Here is an 11,689-nt window from a genome sequence, read left to right on the forward strand (position 1 = left end):
AATTCTTGAACCTGGCTACACATCAGAAGAATCCTTATAGCTTTTAGAACATGTGAGCACCTGAGCCCATACCCAAGATACAGAATCATAATTTGGAAGGCGGGACTAGAATAATTTGTATCTTGAAAAAGCTCCATGGGGGATTCTGATGCTTAGCCAGGCTTGAGAATCACCACTCTACAGTAGAATAATAACCTCAGTGAAGCCAAGAGCAACAACAGACACCATGGAGTTAATCTAAGAGAAAAAGTCTGGCACCCTTCAGGCTTCGGTTCACTCAGTTCACAATTGCCATTCGAAAGAATTGCCTTTATAAAATAATCAACTGTAAATCCATGTGTGGAGTTCCAGAAAATAGTGCAGAGATGAACATTTATTTAAGATCCACTGGTGTTTGAATGTTATAATTTGTTGGGTAAATTTACTGGGTCTACTCTAATGTTTTATTCTGACGACTTTTATGATAATTGACATAAGGATCTATAATATCTGCCCATTCATCCATTTGTCAAACACTTATTGAATACTTGTTAGGTGGAGGTTACAGAGTGAAAACGATAGTTTCTGTCCACAAAGAAGTTATAATCAAGTGATAAAACAAACACAGGTCAAACAAATCAATAAAAACCCTATAATGCTAAGCCATACATATTAAATGATAAAGTATAAGTAAGGCTTATACTTTGTGGTGATGATTGCACAATTCTGTGACTATTCTAAAAAACATATGCTTTAAATGGGTGAATTGTAGGATATGCAAATTATATCTAAAAGTGTGTGTGTGTGTGTGTGTGCGCGCGCACACACACACACACACACACACATAGTGCTATATGAGCTTGGAGGAAAGAATAATTAATTTCCTAGAGGAAATGGCATTTGAGCTAAGTCAAAAAGGGTGATTTTTGTAAAGAAGGAAGGCATGTTTAAAGATATAGTCAAAATGATGATGTTTTCATGCAAGGGCAAGTTATCGAATAGAAAGAGTTTAGGATACATGAAGGGTGCAGTAGATGGGGGCTAGATGCATAGCTTTATCGCCATTCCTAGTTCTATAGTCTAGTTTTCATTTCTGTAGGCAATGGAGAGCCATGGTGGGTTTGTGAGTGGTCTAATCAGGCCTGTGATTTGGAAGGAAAATTGGAGTGGTGATGAGGTAGATGAGCCTGGGAGACCATTTGGGAGGCTAGGCGTTTGTGGTGTGTAGGCAAGAGATGATGGAGCCCTACACTGTGACAACAGCAGTGAGCACTGAAACAAGGAGACAGGTTTGAGAAGATGATGAAGTATATAGATTCATAAAACAGCAGTGAGAGAAGTGAGAAGCCATGAGGTATATGCAGCATAGTATTTTAGACCACCAGTGATTTTGTTGTAATTTAGAATCATAATGCTAACACTATTGTTGAAATAACACCAAGCAGCCAAATTGTAGCTATTTAACACCTTGTCAACAAGAGTTTGATTACAGAGACTCTTTAACATTTAACAAAGAAATGTATATTGTGAATAAAGGTTTGATTGAAAAGAGAAATGCTATCCCACTATTATGTGAGCTCTTTGGAATCAGAGCTTCCCTTGTAGGAGATAAAGCAGTCATTTATGGCCTGTTTGAATGACTAAGTATTTACCTCTTAGATAGCTTCCCCAGAAATACTTCCTTTGGTGTGAGCAACTTGGATTTACTGCCAGGGCAACACCTCCCATTCCACACCCACGCTACCTCTTGGCTCAGTCCTCACTGACAGGTGTTCATAAGCAACATTTTGTTTTGCTTCTGATAACAGCACCATGTCTGAAAAATTCAAGGACATTATAACTTTCACTTACAAGTGTTCTTGTGGGGAAGGTCTGAAACCATGGAAGTCTAAAGGATCAGGAAAACCAACACTGCCTTTTCCTTAAATCATGCAAGGCCACACCTATGTTTTCCATGCAAAGGAGGGACAGCCAGATCCTGGGCAAGGTTAAAATAGAAACAGTTTCTCACAGTGCATGGCAGTACACTTGATGGGGATCTGTTATGGCCTCCTTTGTCGGCTTTGGAAGGTGTTGCAATGATACTGTCTGCTGCTAGCTATTTGGGAGCAGCGTCCTTGACAAGTGCCTTACATGAGCTTAACCAAGCAGGGAACACCATTTAGAACATCACTTGCTGAGATGTGGCTCTTATCTGTGCCTGTCAGTGAACAATGACTACAACAAACTATGTTTAATCACAGTTAACAGCTAATTACAGCAGGGTGGGAGGAATTCCAGTGGATGTCTCTAAGGGATTTCCATTACAAGTTCAAACATTGGCTTGCAGGTAAGCGATGGATACGGGCCCTTCTTTAAACAACTGTTCTGCAACTCTGAACACGGATCCATCTTAACTCCAAAGTTGGTAAGGGATCATGTTGAAAAGAGAACCATCAAAGGGAGAAGGAGGAAAGGGATGCTTCAAGCCAGTAGCGTAAATGTTCTGGGTTAAATGAGAGCAGAACTGGGTATTATTCCTTGGGCTGTCTTTGGCTCACTGCATGACCTCATAGAGGTCATTTCCCCTTTTGAGACTCACTCTTCTGGTCTCAAAAATAAGGATAATACAGGAGTTGGCAAAAGTAGGTTTACTGTTGTGAGTATATGAAACAGTTTATTCTTGTATTATTATTTATTAATTATTGCATTATTTATTTGTATTATAACTGTAAACTTACTTTTGCCCACTCTTGTAAAATTGGCCCTATTTATATCATGGGATTGCTGAAAGAATAGAATATATAATTTTATATGTATGTCTGTGTGTGTTTATATATGTATTTATGTATATATTTAAAAATAGAAGTTGGGGGGACAATAGAAAATCTTATATAACTCTATGTAGTTTAGCTCTTATTTCCCTTCTTTTGTTTTACATTGTACTTACAGGTGATAAGAGGGAACAAGAAAATATCTGTGCTTTTGTAAAATCTCAGACTTCATTTTTTAATTGAATTTATTGAGGTGACACTGGTCAAATTTCTTCTGATGCCTCTGAGTAATTCTATGGCTTGCTTGTCTTCAGATTTGCCTCCCCTTCCAGAGCACCAATTCTGGTATAAACTCATCTTCAGCAGGAGGGGTGGAGAAGGCCCTGGAAATCTGAAGATGCAAAGCCCTACACAAATCTAGTCCCCCATCTTCACATCACCAGTTGTATCCCAGGTCTTGAAGGCCTTCTTTGTCCCCTCCTGCGATACCCTATTTGGGAGAATATCAGCCTTGAATGAGTCCCACAGTCAAATTGGAACTTCGTGGGGTACCTTCAAGACAGAACCAAAAAGAATTTTGTAACGTGTGCTGGACATGTCTTAGTGTGGGTCCCTAACTGCATTCTTGTTCTTGATGAAAATCGCAAGGCACGTCTATGTTACTGATGGTGCTGTCAGTGACAGAAAAGGATCGTATTATGGATTTGGTAGGAAGGAAAAGAAGATTTATTACAAGGGTTGAAGATTTATCTTTTCCAGATATGCAAAACCAGTTAGAGCATTAAGGAAAAATCAGTGAAAAGTGATCATGTTTTGTGAGCAGGAGAAACCATTCTTGACTTCAAAATAAGATTTATAAGGATCCCAAATCCATGGTTTTAAATAAAATGGTTTGACAGTTGGTTGCCAGCAGGACTATCAAGCTCTTAACTGTCCCCTACAGTGAGGCTACAGCTCCATTTAAATGAATGTCTTACATTGAATGCTTAAATCTTTCCCTTTTTCTTTTCTCTTCCCCATCATTTAGATTTTTTTCAATGTTCAGCATAATTAAAATGTCAAAGTTGGGAATTGCACATAATTGTAGGCTCTGCACTATTGGCAAATGATGCTTCATCTTAATCATTTATAATTATTTGTTCTACTCTTCCTCCTCCTGGAAAATTTACTTAGAATAACAGCAGTGTTCTTTATTTCTCTTGAAGGCATCCTTTGGCCTCACTTTGTGTAGAGGTTATAAAACCATATGGAGAAATGCAATATTCTATTCTTGTAGTTACACATACACAAATAGAAAAAACCCCCACTTTAAACATATAGAGCAAAATGAAAATATATAAATTATGTTTTATTTATTAAAATTACATATTTGGTAAGGTAAAGAAATTTAAAAGATACTTTTGTAACTCAAAGGCCATGGTCATTCTGAATATGTTGGCCTGCACCTGCCAGTTGGGAGCTGCTTTGTGCTGTTGGGTGAGAACTCAGTGGCATCCTTTATCTGTCAACTTTTTCTTTATTATTGAGTTAGAGATATGTGACATTGCTAAAAACTCTAACTTGAAAATGCTCCACGGGGTAGGCTCCTTGAAAAATTCAGGAATCTAGCTAGTTTGCAAGATGAGAGCTGTCACACAGAACCAAAGTCTGATACTAGAAGTCAGCAATCACAATGGGAATAAATCCCACAATCTGTGCTTTCTGAATGTTTTAATCTCCAACCTTAAGAGAGTGATGCTGGCCTTACTTCCAGGATACCTTTACAAAGAAAATGTAGGGGCAAGTAGAATTAAATCCTAAAACTTAGTTTCATTGGCAGTTATTTCCTAAGTTCTAACGCCTCCTTTATTATCCAGAATATGAATAGATGCCCATTTTCTCTTCTTAGCATTAACTTCCTAAGAAAGAACACATTCTTACAACAACACCTTCTTACCTAGTCAAGGAATAAGTTACCCTGAATAAGGGAGTTTCCCAGCTGATTGTTAAACTAGTCCCTTGACGTAATTGTACATTTTACCCCAGTTTCATGGGAAGTGTTTTCTATAGTTTGTTTCCCTCTCTATTGCCTTAGTGGACAGAGCATGTATTGACTTTATTGGGAGAACTCAGGATCTTTGCTGGGGTCTTTTGTACAATGCAGTGGTGCAGTAAGACCATCAGGGTTTCTCAGGGGAATCGGGCCATGTTGGTACATTGTGAATAGCACAATGAGGCCATAGGCTGAACTTCCTTTAACTGGTATCCTTTCTACTTTTTGGTATATCTGAATCAGTAAGAAAAGTTCCAGTTAATATTAGGACTACCTACTCTGCTTCTGAAGATAGAAAGCGCTCCATAAAGAATAGTATAAATATAACATTTTGACATGAAGAAGGGCCGTCTTTGACACTCCGTGTAGGCCTATGACTGGATTCTTCTTTAGGTCTGTCTATTGACAGGTACTGCTCCTATGAGCTGTTCTTCTCCATCTTTTGTATGATTTTAATATTTCTCCCTTTTCTCAAAGCTTTATGTCTTTCTAGACTTTAGAATTCAGAAGGAGTTTGTCTTTGGTAGTCATCCTTTTTGAACTGGAAAAGGAAGGTAAAATCCAAAACATTAGTGCCGAAATGAAAGACTAGCCAAACGAGGCCATTCTCCACTTCAATGGTTGGTGTGGATTTCAGTGTCAATGAAGAGATATAAGATCTCTTCCAGGTGGAGGATTTTAGGCCACAGTGTCAAAGTATTCTGGTCTCTGGTGAGAAAGAGCTTTGAGTCTAGTGTGTGTGTGTGTGTGTGGGCTCTACGATGGGTTGGCATGATTTACTCTCCAGTGTCAGAGGTGCTCTGGGAGCCTCTGAATTCTGCTGCCCAGTTGGTTTAGCTTTTCTAAGATAGGCTGAAGGTTATGATACTTCCCCAACACTGCTTGCATTTTGGAGTACTGAGTTAATCAATTAATCAGTTCTTCAGCCTGACCTTTGGTGGCTCAGTGGATGGAGCATCGACCTGGAATGCTGACGTCGCCTGTTTGAAGCCCCTGGCTTGCCTGGTCAAGGCACATATGGGAATTGATGTTTCCTGCTCCTTCTCCCCTCCTTCCTTCCCTCCCTCCTTCCCTCTCTCTCTCTGTCTCTCCCCCCATAAAATAAATAAATAAATAATAAAAAAATTAATCAGGCTCTGGCCAATTAGCTCAGCGGTAGTGTGTCAACCCGGCATGTGGGAGTCCCAGGTTCAATTCCCGGCCAGGGCACACAGGAGTAGCGCCTATCTGCTTCTCCACCTTTCACTCTCTCTCTCTCTCTCTTCTCCTCCCCTCTTGCAGCCTTGGCTCAATTAGAGCAAGTTGGCCCCGGGCACTGGGGATGGCTCTGTGGCCTCACCTCAGGCGCTAGAATGGCTCTGGGTGCAACAGAGCAACGCCCCAGATGGGCAGAGCATCGCTGCCTGGTGGGCATGCTGGGTGGATCCTGGTCAGGCACATGTGGGAGTCTGACTGCCTCACCGCTTCTAACTTCAGAAAAATACAAAAAAATAAAAAATTAATCAATTCTTCAGCTCTTCTCTGGTGCTCTTTCTTAGATGCGTAAATGAGGTATGTTTGAAAACTTACTGAAAGATGGATAGTCTGCTGTCTCTTCTAAACCTCTCATCATTCAAATACATTTTTTTGTATACATCTTTTTCCATCTCTTCACCGAAATTGTTCTCAATAAGGTCAAGTTACCATTCACATTAGTTTCCTGTAACAAATTAACACAAACTTTGTGGCTTAAAAAACATGTTTATTTTCTTAGAATTCTGTAGGCCAGAATTTAAAACCAGTTTCACTGGGCTACAGTCAAGATATTGGCAGGACCTGTTCTTCTGAAGGCTCTAGGGGAGCATCTTTTTCTTTGTCCTTTCTAGTTTTTGGAGGCCACTTGCATTTTTTGGCTCATGACCCCTTTTGGATATCACTCCAACCTCCTGCTTCCAGTGTCACATCTACTGTTTTCTCTTCTGTAGTCAAATTTCCCTCTTACAAGGTTGCTTGTGGTTACATTTAGGACCTACCTGGATAATATGGATAATTCACAATAGTTTCTTTATCTCAAGATTCTTAACTGTCTACAAAGTCCTTTCAGCATGTAAGGTGACAGTCACAGGTTCCAGGGATTGGAAACTGAGTATTGTTCGGAACTGTTTTTCAGTCTAACACAGCATTGGTTTCCTGCTTTTTAAATCCAGTGTCTTCTTTTCAGTCCTCATCCAACTCTTTTAACATTTGATACTGTTAGTTACTCTGGGGAAAAACTCCTTTGGCTTCAAGATATGAGTTATTCTCTATTGATATTTTTAGTGTCTATCTCTCTCTCTCTCTAGAACACAAGCCCCTGAGTAGGAACCTTGGATATCTTGTTTACTGCTTTATCCCCAGTGCTTAGAATGGTGCTGGTGCTATAAAATAATGAAAGGCATCAAATAACAGAAATCGGATGAAATTTCCCCACTCCTAATTCTATTACCTGTCATTCCCTTTTCCTTCACTGGCCCTTCCTCTACTCCTGTGGTCAAGATTGGTATTTCCCAGGACTTAATTCTAGTCTGCTTTTCTCCTCATATCCCAGATGGATGCAGTGCCAACCCTATTGTGGGGGCTCTCAAGTCTGTACCTCAAGCCCATACCTCTGATTTGAACTTCAGCTTTAATCTTTACCTGGATTTTCCACAAGCATAGCAGACTATCCCACCCACCAAACATACCTAAAAACAACCTTCCCTTCTTCTCATACTCCCTGTCTCCAATAGTAAGTATCAGGATTTACCCAATAATCATAGCAAAAAGACTGGGAGCCATCCCAAACTCCACGCTTTCTCTCTGCTTACTCTTTCCTCACCCCCTCCAGTCAATCTTGAAGTTTTGTCAGCCTTCATCCCAAATATTTCTGATGTTTCTTTCTCACTCCCATTTCCCTGGTTTAGGTCCTCATCACTCCGATGAGTGGTAGAATGACACACACTTAAGCTTTTTGGATGTGTGCCAGAGCTGATTATTGCTAGCCATGCTTTCAGCCTCTGATGAGTGGGCAGTGACTACAATTTGGATGCCAAATGATCACAGTTGTATAGTTGATTGGACCAGGGATGGGTACCTGACCCAAAGGTGGCTCTTTCTATAGGCTTGATTAGGCAATATATGACTTGGGTGACTGGTTGTAAAATGCTAGCTGAGTGAAATTCCTCATTGGGGATTTCAGAGTAGAGAAGTTGAGAGTCTCAGAACATTAAGGTGCAGAAGGATCAGCAGGAATGATGGGTGAGAGCAAGCTGCAGTGATGAGAAAGCAGATGCTGTGAGTAAGCAGGGGGCTGGTGAACCTGGAGGGAAGAAGGAAGAAGCTCAGGCACAGTGAGAAGGGCTCTATCTCTGTTTCTATGGTTTCTTAAGAGTACTTACTGAGGCCTGGCTCTGTTAGGATTCCTATTTTCAGACTTCTGAGAGTTGCTGCTTTAGTATAAACAAACTAAACAACCCTAGTCTAGGCAAACCTCTGCTTCCTGTGATAAACTGGCCAAAGAGTTACGTGTTGCAGCTAGCCCTTATAATGTTCTGATGAAACATCTGGAAGAAAGCAGCACTGTAACTAAAAGCAGCAATATGTAGTCCCGTATTCAATGTTTATTCCACTCCTTTTTAAAGTATTAGCTTAGGGAAAAAAAGAAGGAAAGGGTATATCACTGTTTCCTTTGGGAGCAGAAGAAGAGTATAATGAATTTCTTGTGTCAAAACCAGTCTTTATATAAAAACAAATTGATCTCTGCAAACATAATATCAGAAAGAAAGAGTAATTGCTGCTACAAATATCATATGGAAATGACTGTAATAAGAGATTGAGGCTTTTTAATGGTGGCATAATTAAGTGACCTTTTAGACCAGGGGTCCCCAAACTATGCCCCAGGGGGGCATGCGGCCCCCTGAGGCCATTTATCCGGCCCCCGCCGCACTTCTGGAAGGGGCACTTCTTTCATTGGTGGTCAGTGAGAGGAGCATAGTTCCCACTAAAATACTGGTCAGTTTGTTGATTTAAATTTACTTGTTCTTTATTTTAAATATTGTATTTGTTCCCGTTTTGTTTTTTTACTTTAAAATAAGATATGTGCAGTGTGCATAGGCATTTGTTCATAGTTTTTTTTTTTATAGTCCGGCCCTCCAACGGTCTGAGGGACAGTGAACTGGCCCCCTGTGTAAAAAGTTTGGGGACCCGTGTTTTAGACGCTGTGTTTCTTGATAGGTGCCTTTTGATTTGTCAGCTACTGGGACCAGAGGGAATGCTGAAGGTCTCCAGGATTCTTAGTCACATGACCATATTACTCTCTCACCTAGAAATTAATAAGTAAATTTATTGAAGACTTATAGGTAAGAAACTTTGGACATATGTAATTAATACTTTGAATATGAAATACAATCAGAAAGCATCTTTATTGATATCTCCCAGTAGCCCTATAAAATGTATTCAGAGGGGAATTTTCTACTCTGTTTAGGATAAAATTAAAACCAGGTAGAAAAAATAAAATAAAACCAGGTAGTATGAGGACTCTTTTGAGCATTCTTGAGCAATGGAAAGCCCCATGATCACTTGCAGTTGTGTTATTGTGTCTATTCCTATGCCATAATAAAAATTTAGAACTTGGTTTAAAATTAACCAAGTTCTAATCCCCTTATCCTGATGACATGTGCAGGTGGGAAGTTGTGGAAGGAGGTCTTTCTCTCCTGGGTCCTGGCAGCTTCTCATTATTCTAGGGTTGGAATGGGGGAAGGTAGGAGACGTGAGGAGAGGCAGGAGTGTTGTCTAGTGCAGTGCTCCCCAACACCCGGGCCGCGGACTGGTACCGGCCCGTGGGCCATTTGGTACCGGTCCGCAGAGAAAGAATAAATAACTTACATTATTTCCGTTTTATTTATATTTAAGTCTGAACGATGTTTTATTTTTAAAAAATGACCAGATTCCCTCTGTTACATCCGTCTAAGACTCACTCTTGATGCTTGTCTCGTAAGTTTAACAATTATATTTTAAAATACCACAGTTTTTATGACGGTCACATAATTTTATTTTATTTTGTGCATTTATCCATCCCACCCTAAAGGCCGGTCCATGAAAATATTTTCTGACATTAAACTAGTCCGTGGCCCAAAAAAGGTTGGGGACCACTGGTCTAGTGAACTTGTAAGATGGCCTCTGTTTTCTGGGTCTGGTAAATATTTAAAGCAGTATAAAGCTGTCTAATGAGTCTCACTTATGTCCCTTTCTCTTGACATTAGGATACCCCAACCTTTTACTTTGGTGGAAACTGAGAATACATCTTTCTTTAAAAAAAAAATCCTCCAAATATCCTCTCTCCAATCTCCAACAATCCTATGTGATCTAGTATTTCCTTTGTGATCTAACACTTATTGTTTTGGTGCCTCAGCCAACACGTTAGTGTTAACACCCAGTAAATATAATGGGGTTTTGTTTACTTTTTTAAAATTTTAAGGTCAGGATTTGTTGTTTGGGTGAAGTGCTTGCACTTCCTGCACCCCATGGCTATCCTCAGGCAAGAAGTGCTCCAAAAGAACAGACCTCCCGGGGTCTCTGGTCAGCCCTGCTTTCTGAAGGGAACCAATAGATTCCCTCCCTCTGAGCTCAGCAAAACTCTTGGAACGGTTCCAACTGATGGCCCAGGAGAAGGACCAGTGACCCTTGGACACGAGCCACATAACCCTCATTCTGCCTGGAGTAAGGAGGAAGAAACACAGGGTGCCCAGACACACAGGGGGCGACCTTCTTTATGGCCCTCTCTCCCCAGCTGCACTGAAGATTTGAATATCCTGCAGGGCTTCTAGCGAGGACTAGAGAGTTGAGAGTGCTTGAAGACTAGGACTGAGAAAGCCTGGAGAGGCCACAGATGCCTGAGGAATCAGGAACCTAAGGGCAGACTCTGGATGAGGCCGGGAAGCAAGGCAGGGAAAAAAAATCACATTTCTTGAGGTCCTTATCATCAGCTTCATCTTATTTACTCCTCTCCTCTTCACTACAGCCACACAAAACTATCTACTATTTTCTAAATTTGCCATGACCTTCCCCACTCTTTCCTTCTTCACATGCTATTCCTTCAGGGTGGAATACACTCTTCACTCTCAACCCCCCTCCCATTGCTTCTATGCAACCATTAAGGGCTAGTTTAAGTCCAGTTTACGGTGGATCCTTCCTGCCACTTTCCCCAGCTGGCTGCTGTACCACTTTTTATATGTCTCAGTTTCTGCTCTCATGGCACTACATTATAGCACTTTCTTAACTTGCTGCTCCCTGCTCTCCAAGAGACAGCAAATGTCACCAAGACAAGGACTGTGCCTTATTCATTCTTGTATGCCTGCCACCTACGATTGTGCTTCAGTGTTGTAGGGACTTCTATTGCCGTGTAGCAAGTTACCATAAACTTAGCAGCTTGAAACACACATTTATTATTTCATAGTTTCTGAAGGTCAGAAGTCTAGGCATGGTGTGGCTAGATTCTCTGAGCAGAGTCTCGCTGAGCTGAAATCAAAGTGTTAGCCAGGGCTGTGATTCTCACCTGGAGCTCAGGATCCTCTTCTGTGCTGATTGTTGACAGGATTAGTTTCTTGAAGCCGTTGGACTGATGTCCCCATGTTCCTGCTAGCTGTTGGCCAAGAGCTACTCTCAGCTCCTAGAGGCTGACCACGGTTTCTTGGCCTGTGGCCCCACCAGGCAGTTCACAACACTGATCTTTACTTCCTTCTAAGCTAGCTGGAATACGTCTCTGATTTCCTCATCTATGATCAGCCAGAGAAAATTCTCTGCTTTGAAAGGGCTTACATGATTAGGTTAGGCCCAACCAGGATCATCTACCTTTTGCCATACAGTGTAACATAATCACAGCAGTGATATGTCATCATATTCATGAGTTCCACCCACACTCAAAGGGGAG

The sequence above is a fragment of the Saccopteryx leptura genome, chromosome 4 (genome assembly GCF_036850995.1).
Source record: "Saccopteryx leptura isolate mSacLep1 chromosome 4, mSacLep1_pri_phased_curated, whole genome shotgun sequence".
Lineage (NCBI taxonomy): Eukaryota > Metazoa > Chordata > Mammalia > Chiroptera > Emballonuridae > Saccopteryx > Saccopteryx leptura.